The sequence below is a fragment of the Tiliqua scincoides genome, chromosome 4, assembly GCF_035046505.1.
Source record: "Tiliqua scincoides isolate rTilSci1 chromosome 4, rTilSci1.hap2, whole genome shotgun sequence".
NCBI lineage: Eukaryota > Metazoa > Chordata > Lepidosauria > Squamata > Scincidae > Tiliqua > Tiliqua scincoides.
In genome coordinates this window covers 173434865-173442812 of record NC_089824.1, presented here as the reverse complement: position 1 = coordinate 173442812, position 7948 = coordinate 173434865, and positions in this window count along the sequence as shown.

Genomic DNA, 7948 nt, shown 5'->3' with positions numbered 1-7948 from the left:
ATACCTCCCTCTGGTGGCCATTGGTGGAGAAATGCTGGGGTTAAGAGCCAGTCTGATTTTTTTGAGATTGTGCGCCACTGGGCAAATTGGTAGGGGACAGAATGGTGATGGCAGGTTAGAAGTAGAATAATAATTCAAAAACTGTGTGTGTGGTGGGCTGGAATGCCAATATTGCCTCTATTGGAGCTTGCTATAAAACTAGACAAACCTAAGTGGTCACAAAGGGCAGGGTTCCCCGTGCAATACAGAACCAAGGCAGGATAGAGAGATAATACAACACAACCAGGCAACAAGTGGCTTAGGAAGAGGACGAGTGAGAAGTGCAGGAGATGTGAAGCAGAAATGAACAAGCAGTGACATTCAGTTAGGATCAACATTCACTGAGAGGTAAAGGGCTTGGCAGGCTGGCAGAGCTGAAATAATATTATTATGAGTTTGGATGCCTTGATCATTTTGAATGGACCCATCACTGTGGTTTTGCCTGGAAAATGAGGGGTGATCGGGGGACCTAACAAAATTTGGTCCATGTCCCTTGATGCGTAGGAATGTTTTCCTTTATGGTCTACAATCTTGCCAGCGTTTCAAAAGTTGTATCATTCAGTTAGTGGGAGAAACAGAGAAGCAGTTTATGACTATTGTGAATTTGAGGCAAGGCAGATCTGGGAGTTTTTAAGCTGGAATTAGGCAGACTGGAAGGTAATGAGGATTGCAAAGATCCAGGGTGCTGCTCTGGGGAATCTGATGTATGATCAATAATTTTGTTGCCCTCTAAGATGTTTATCTGTTGCCTTCTTGGAGGATGCTTGCTTTGTATATAAATAAATTAAGGCTGCAATCCTAACCACACTTTCCTGAGAGTAAGCCCCATTGAATAACATAGGACTTACTTATGAGTAGACCTGGTTAGGATTGTGCCCTAAGAAATGTGACAGAGATACCATTATTATCTGGTACTTACTCTTCGATTCTCCTCCAGATCTTTTTGAGAACTAGGACAGGTGTCAGCTGTGGGATTCCTTGGAGAAAAATTGTGGGCTGGTGATGGTTGTCAACCTTCAGTCTCGAAAGACTATGGTATAAGACCGACCAAGCAATAGAATTTTGAACAGAAATCAGTGTTGCAAGAACAAGTCTAGTACAAAATGGAGACTTTGCCTTAAGTATCAACTTGGCAAGCCTGAAGGGGGAAATTTAAACTAATTGTGAAGGAAATCATTGTTCTTATGTGCAAAGAGGTAACAGCCCCATTTAATCAGTAACTACAGGGAGTCAAAGATGATCTAGAAGCTCAGTTGCAGACTCAAGTTGAATTTGGGATGGCAGGTGCCCAGGAAGTGGATAAACAGCCAGTAAGACAGGATTGTGGAGAGTTGTAGCTGGTAGCTAAGAGTTTGTCAGCAAGGTTGAGAGTGAAAAACTGAGGGAATGGTCCCAGGATTGGAAAGCTGATGGGAAAAGAAATAGCAGAAGGTGAAGCAAGAAAATTGCAACTTGTCCTGGAAACAAGTGGCTTGAAGAAGGAACTGATGCAACTGAAGGCAGGAATGAGGGGAAAACCCCCAATGAATTTAGTCCCTGTGCACTCTGAGAAGACCTTAGAGGATGGAATCTGATCTCTATAATGGTTGTACTCCAGAAGCAAGTTCATGTTTGTGTTGGCACCCCTCGGGCAGTTAGGGGTAATCTAGAAGTCCACAAGTTTTGAAGACAAAATTGAAGTCTCCCTGTCTCTGTGCAAGACCATTCCAAAGCTTTAGTGATTGGGATGATGGAAATAAAGAAGTGTTGGTTAGAATATTGATATACAGTACTTCTTTTCAACAAAACAAAAAGGTTCATGAAGCAGTTTACACAGCAAAATGAATTAAAAAAATGTTTACTGCCAACTGACCCGAACGGCTCAATTCTGCTAGTTCAACACAATAAGTCCTTATTCTCTTGGATAAGGACTTAATGCAAGCTGACATATGCAATATGGGTATAAGTCAGAGACAAGAGCCAGTGGAGGAATAGAAAGAAGAAGAAAAAGAAGTACTCTGCAGAATTGTCAGTAGATTTGAAGTATCTGAACTAGGCATTCTGTGAGATTTAAATAATGCAAGGAGAAGCCCCTGAGACAATTGCGGGGAGAAGACCACTTCATGGATAGTTTGCTGGCAACATTCATTAGAGTTTCATGATAAGATGCCCAGAAATCCATTCCTAAGAAGCAGGAATTGCTAAAGGAAGAGAGTCCTTTAGTGCAGACCTGAACAAAGAACAGCATGATCCATCAAAGGGACATTGTTAGGTGAACACAACCTCCCCTCCCCCCCCACTCATTTGAATGGAATATGTAACTGTCAAACCAGGCATTTGAGACTGGTTAGAATTTCTTGATTGACAGTAACTGACAATAGCAAAATATTCAGTTGAAGATTGATCATCCAAAAGGACTACTGTTATGTGTGTGTGTGTGTGTGTGTGTGGGGTGGGGGGAGAATAAAGATTCCTATGTGACAGAGAGTAATTTATCCTACCTGGAAAAGTAGGTATTGCTGGGGATTTTTTGGGAGCTATTTTGATAACTTCCCAATGGCACTGAGTGATTTATGATGTCTGGGAGGCTTTTGTGCCTCTTCACAAGCAAGCAGCGCCAGTGCATGGAGGTGTGCTGGCACACGGAGGCTGAATCCAGCTTCTGTGGCATCTTGCACAGCGAGCCTTCCATCAGCCCAGCTGGGCTGATGCAAGGGTCTGGGGTGGGCAGGGAGGAGACGGGGAGGAGGCAGGAGGGAGGTGTTCCAGGGTGGGGGAAGGCAGTGGGCGGCCCGGGGGGCAAGTGGGGGGGAGCAGGAGGTGGGGCTGGGACCCAGCAGTTATGCCAGCTCCCAAACCTCATTCCCAGGGAGCTCAGAGTGGCTTCAAGCTGCTCTGCTCTCCTCTTCTTGTGCCACCTCAGGAGGTGGTGTAAATCCGAGGAGACCCATAGGGGCCAGGGTACTTTACCTGGAGGTAAGGAGAAAAGTTTCCCCTTAACTCTGGCTGAGCCGCTTTAGGCACCTATCCTTTCCTGGATACAGCTCCAGCTTGGCTTGCCTGTTCCAGCACAGGATAGGATTGCATCTCAAATGTCTTAACTGCTTAGATCAGTGGTTCCCAAAACCAGTGTCATGGGAAGGTGTGGTGCCAGCTGAACTGCACACTGTGGTAGTGAGCATGGATCATCCAAGATTGGCTGGGGTGGCAATAGCTGAGCTGCATACAATGGTGACGAGTAGGGCAGAGACGGTCTTGCAAGACCAAATGTGAGATGAGAGGTTGACACTGGCCCATATTATCAGTTGTGGAAGGAAGATGGGGGAGAAGGTGAGGAAGAGAAAGGCAAGGAAACACGTATAAAAGGGGGACCAGAAAACCAGGAGGGAGAGGAAGGAGAGGCGAGTGGACCGAGGGTGGAGAATGAACAATGTGGCGAGAACAGGTACAGCAGAGGTGGAGAAAGACTGTGGAGGAAAGGAAGAACCACTCCTTGGGACCCAGAGTAGGGGAGGGGGGACATGAGAAAAGGCTCCTGGGCAGAAGAAGCAGTGCTCAGGAGAAACTGGGAGATTGGACTACTGAGGACCAAGAGAGGAGGAGAAAGAGAAAGGAAGTACAAAGGGAATGCCAGGGGACAGAGATAGGAAACAGCAGGGAAAAGGAGAAGGGCCACTGAAAGGGCAAGGATGCCCTGGCAAATGACTAAGTCCGTCTGGGAGGGCAAACCACACAGCCCATGAATGGAAACTGTATAGAGGCTAGGGTGAGACCTCCCAGGCAGAAGAGGGTAAATTTAAAGACAAGCCTCTAGCAATGATCAACACTCCCAGACTGTTTAATTTAAATGGAAAAATGTCCAAGCACAAATTACAATACAAGTCTGAGTTTTAAAATATAGTTTCACTGAGCTGAGTGAATGTTCTGGGAATGTCTGACCCCAGTGTGTTAATTTTATGCAAATTAATTTATCATCACCATCATGTACCAACTGCCCGGGTCATTGGATGGAGAGAAGAACTGTATTTAGGGTCATAGTCAAAGAAGTTTGGGAAATACTGCCTTAGAAACTTGTATATTGGGGAAGATGTCAGTAATTGAATTGAATGGAAAGATGGATGATTCTCCTCGTCTCACCTAGTAAATAGCTAGGGGGAAAGCTATTCTTTGTGGAGAATTGTCTAAGTGCAGGGAATGGGAAGGATTGTGTATGACTAGTATGACGCTTCTTCAGGTACCCCAGCGTTCAGACCTCAAGGATTGAACAGGCCTTGCTGAGGGAGAATCAGCATGGCTTCTGTAAGGGTAAGTCTTGCCTCACAAACCTTTTAGAATTCTTTGAAAAGGTCAACAGGAATGTGGATGCGGGAGAACCCATGGACATTATATATCTGGACTTTCAGAAGGCGTTCAACACAGTCCCTCACCAAAGGCTACTGAAAAAACTCCACAGTCAGGGAATTAGAGGGCAGGTCCTCTCCTGGATTGAGAACTGGTTGAAGACCAGGAAACAGAGAGTGGGTGACAATGGGCAATTTTCACAATGGAGAGAGATGAAAAGCGGTGTGCCCCATGGATCTGTCCTGGGACTGGTGCTTTTCAACCTCTTCATAAATGACCTGGAGATAGGGTTGAGCAGTAAGGTGGCAAAGTTTGCAGACGACACCAAACTTTTCCGAGTGGTGAAGACCAGAAGTGATTGTGAGGAGCTCCAGAAGGATCTCTCCAGACTGGCAGAATTGGCAGCAAAATGGCAGGTGTGTTTCAATGTAAGTAAGTGTAAAGGCATGCACATTGGGGTAAAAAAATCAAAACTTCACTTATAGGTTAATGGGTTCTGAGCTGTCTGTGACAGATCAGGAGAGAGATCTTGGGGTGGTGGTGGACAGGTCGATGAAAGTGTCGACCCAATGTGCGGCAGCAGTAAAGAAGGCCAATTCTATGCTTGGGATCATTAGAAAAGGTATTGAGAACAAAACGGCTAATATTATAATGCCGTTGTACAAATCAATGGTAAGGCCACACCTGGAGTATTGTGTCCAGTTCTGGTTGCCGCATCTCAAAAAGGACATAGTGGAAATGGAAAAGGTGCAAAAGAGAGCGACCAAGGTGATTACTGGGCTGGGGCACCTTCCTTATGAGGAAAGGCTATGGCATTTGGGCTTCTTCAGCCTAGAAAAGAGACACCTGAGGGGGAACATGATTGAGACATACAAAATTATACATGGGAAGAATAAAGTGGATAGCGAGATGCTCTTTACACTCTCATATAACACCAGAACCAGGGGACATCCACTAAAATTGAGTGTTGGAAGGGTTAGGACAGACAAAAGAAAATATTTCTTTACTCAGTGTGTGGTTGGTCTGTGGAACTCCTTGCCACAGGAGGTGGTGACGGCATCTGTCCTGGATGCCTTTAAAAGGGGATTGGACAAGTTTCTGGAGGAAAAATCCATTATGGGTTACAAGCCATGATGTGTATTGTGCAACCTCCTGATTTTAGAGATCTGCTATGTCAGAATGCCAATGCAAGGGAGGGCACCAGGATGCAGGCCTCTTGTTATCTGGTGTGGTCCCTGGGGCATTTGGTGGGCTGCTGTGAGATACAGGAAGCTGGACTAGATGGGCCTATGGCCTGATCCAGTGGGGCTGTTCTTATGTTCTTAAGGAAACCAGTATGAACTGGAACAATGAGTTTACATACAAGCAATCTTTTTATTTTGTTAGTTCTGCAAATGGAATAGTTTGTCTAGAGGAACACATATTTATTAGTGAAAGGGATACTGATACAGGCATACCTTGCACTTTTGTCTGGTTAGGAACCAGAGCACTGATAAAAGTAAAAAATGGACTATTGTTGGCAACCTTTTTGTTTAAAGGGGCCAGACACTGTTTAAAGTTGTTGGATGTTATTTAACATTGCTGAGCACCCAGAAGTGACCTGCATGAAGCTCCCATCCAGTTTGCTGCGCGCAGGACAGGGAATGCCTGCCCAGGCTCGTGGAGTCCCTGTGTCACTTGCAACAACTTGGGCAGGAGGCTTTGCCTCCCAAGCCGACCTCCATGTGGGCTGGATGACTTTGGCTGGCTGAGGATGAAAGAGGAAAGCGACAAGAGTGAAGGCAATGAAAATCAGGGTATTGTACTTCATTTCAGATAAAAGACTTTGCAGGTTAACTGTGTGTCAACTTCCTATGTTCTTAATATCTGTTAACCTAGACTTTTCTTTTCCAAAATGAGCCTAAGACTGTCTAGAACTTGTCTAGAACCAGACAGTCTCTGAGAGGCCTAGAATCTCTCTCCATTGCCTGAAAGGTAGTACCTTCATTCACAGGAAGAAGCAGAGAAAGTTTGTTACAGTTTTGAATTTGTGGCAGAAACTGAGATGGGAGTTTTTTTAGCTGCAGTAGAAGAAGCCTGCAGGACAGTGGGCTTGAAGAGGTTCAAGCTGTTGCTTTATGGAGTCTGACGCAGGATCAGTAGCCTTGCTGCATCCTGAATAAGTCTGTTTCCATCATGTTTAGCTATTCTAGAGACATGAAGTTTTCACTGGTCTTTCATTAAAAAGAAAGAAAGAAAGAAAGAAAGAAAGAAAGAAAGAAAGAAAGAAAGAAAGAAAGAAAGAAAGAAAGAAAGAAAGAAAGAAAGAAAGAAAGAAAGAAAGAAAGAAAGAAACCTTGAGGCACCTCATAACTCTGGCTGCCACTGGGACTTCTCACCACCCTGGAGGTGGGGGGAGCATAATACAGTAAAGGAAGGTGCCAGATCAGACACACAGGAATGCAGATTACAAATACAGGGCAATGCTATATACAGCACAGTTATGGCAGTGTAGGGCAGCAAAGAAAATCCCCTGCCCAAGAGGAGTTAGTATTGGAAATCCTATTAGCCTTGACAAGCCACTGGACCATGTGAGAAGGGAGGGCCCGTGAGCTACATAGATGATCCAGGATCAGAAGGGATGGTGGAAGGCATTTTTAGGCCAGCCCTGGTTTCCATAGTAGAAAGGGAGTCAAATTTCCATCCAGAAGAAATATATTTCCTTTAAGCTGTTACTGAGGAGACAACTCTGAGCAGACCAGTAAGCAATCAGATTGAAGTCATATTAAAATGGTGCAATGAAACACACACACACAGACACACAGAGAAAATACTATTCATTTAACCCCTAAGCAGAAATGCAACAATTTGTATTTCAATTTGTGATTTTAAGTCAGTTGTTTTCTCACCTATTTGGGCAGGGCTCATCCCTAACATCAATGTCTGTCTTTATGCAAGTTCTCCAAAGAACATACTAATCACAGAGGGCTGACTATTTACACAAAGCAATTAAACAGAACTCAGGTTATAGAACAGGGCTAAATGGAAGCAGTGCATATGGGAAAAAGTGGATCCCTGCTGTTAATATATACAGCAATGTTAAGGTGCCAAGTGAAGGTGAGAATTTTTTCAATATGGTACAGAAAAACATGTGAAGGAGTTACAAGAAGAAATACATGGAGAGGACAGAATGGTCCAATTAAGAGGAACTGGAGAAGAAAATGCATTTCTTAAAAAGTCACAACCACCTCATAGGTAATTTAATTTTATTGCATTTTATAATGCCATTGTCCATACAGATTACATGCAGCTAGATCTACTGTACAAGGGTTTACCGTCTGTCAGAGCAGACACACAGAAGGTCCAGAGTACAAATACACAGCAATGCTATTTCCTTTATACAGAGTGGAAATATGGCAGTGTGAAGCAGTAGAGGAGGATGGATCACAAAAGGTTTATAGACATCCTTCCCCCTCCCCAACAACCTTTCCCTTCACACCGACTTGCCACCTGCTAAAAGGACGATCACATCAAACCAACAAATGTGAGGAAGAAAATACCCACAATATTAAGGTCACTGCATGTCTTGCCCCTTTCTTGCCCCTTCCTG